Source organism: Papio anubis, chromosome 11 (genome assembly GCF_008728515.1).
Source record: "Papio anubis isolate 15944 chromosome 11, Panubis1.0, whole genome shotgun sequence".
Classification (NCBI taxonomy): domain Eukaryota; kingdom Metazoa; phylum Chordata; class Mammalia; order Primates; family Cercopithecidae; genus Papio; species Papio anubis.
The window spans coordinates 49,862,993-49,864,878 of record NC_044986.1 but is presented as its reverse complement, the minus strand read 5'-3'; positions in this window follow the sequence as shown (position 1 = coordinate 49,864,878).

Here is a 1,886-nt window from a genome sequence, read left to right as displayed (position 1 = left end):
TGATTAGTGGTACTGAACACCTTTTCCTATACCTGTTGGCCATTTCTATATATTCCTTGGAGAAATGTCTATTTAGGGATTTTATTGTCCACTCTTCAATTAGATTACATGATTTTTTGTTGTTTTTATTTGTTTGTTTTGCTATTGAGCTGTAGAAGATCCTTAAGTATTGTGGATATGGACTCTATCAGACCTATGTTTTATAAATATTTTCTCCCATTGTGTATATTACCTTTTCACTATTTTTATTGTTTCGTTTGCCATACAGAAGCTTTTTAATTTTGATGTAATTCCAGTTGTCTACTTTTGGGTATTTTGCCTGTAGCTTTGATGTTATATCCGAGAAATAATTGCCATGGCCAATGTTAAAAAGCTGGTTTTTTCTATATTTTCTTCTAAGAATTTCATTGTTTCAAGTCATTTAAGTCTTTAATCCATTTTCAGTTTACTTTTCTGTAGGGTATAAGAAAAGTGTTTAATTTCATTCTTTTGCATGTGGATGTTCAGTTTTTCCAACACTATTTATTGAACACAGAATCCTTTCCCAATTGCTTATTCTTGGCACCCTTGTGGGAGATCAGTTGACCATATATGCATGGGTTTATTTCTCAGCCCATTATTCTGTTCCTTGTGTCTGGTTTAATGCCAGTAACATAGTGTTTTGATTATTGTAGCTTTGTACTGGGCAAAGGGATGATTCAGATTCTGATTTAGATCCCCAAGTGGAATGGGGAGGGATGGAGCAGGACAAGGAAATATTTTACCATGCTACTCAAAATAGTGCACAATTTAAAACTTATGAACTATTTATTTATGAAATTTATCACATAATATTTTTATACCATATTTAACCACAGGTAACTGAAAGCACAGAATGCAAAATCACAGACAAAGGGAGGAATACTGTAATTTTAATCTATGACAGGGATGAAAATCCCTTCAATAAATGCAGCATATACTGTAGGAGAGATTGCCTGTGCTCCAAAATGTGATAAAAAATTTAGGACCCTTTTCCCAGTGTTGTATGCTTGAAATTTACAAACCAGACAAACCTAAATTTATTTATTTTCATACAAAAGAACGAAAAAGATTTTATGTCATTCAGCAGTGTCTGTTCCATTTGAGGCAAATATTTGACTTTATTATAATCTGACAAAGTTTCATTCATTTCCATGTCAGATATGGACAAATGCAATCATCAACATGGGTTCTGCAATACAGAAATTTCTTATCCTTTTACAGTGACTTGAAGATTTAAGTAAAGAAAGTGAACCTGTAAATTAGTCAATGTGCATCAGATAAGAGGACTGGATTGGTTATCTACAAATATCAAAACAATTGGTTCACTGAAAAGAAGCATTTGAAGCTGCATTTTAAGAAACAGAAGCTGAAAATAGTGTTCTTGCTTCTCATTATAGCAACTCTCCTTCTCCCCTATATTGACATCTTGGAAGCAATATGTTCTAATTATTTTGTCCACTGATATCTAAGGAAGATTTAAAAAAAATTATCAAGCAACAAACCTCAGTTTAAATTAGGGATTTTTACTGTTATGGGTTGTTTCAGTATAATGAGTCTCCTTTTTTATCAAAGAAATATTCAGTGTAAGAATTAGAGGGTTCTGTGGATTTAGGTTACAGTGTTAATATCTGTGTCAGAAAAATGTTAAAGAAACAGACATAAGATGAATAACTGAAGGTTTTCAGCATCTGTGATTTTATTGAACCAAAAAATTTTCAAAGGTAATGATTTTCAGCCTTTATAATGAATCCAAACTATGTTTAATAATTTTCTGGCAAACTGCGGTAATCTCAAAGGACTCCATAAGTTTCGAAAATGCCAATGTAATGAGAATTTAAATAAGGTGGCCCAGTTGTGTGAAATTA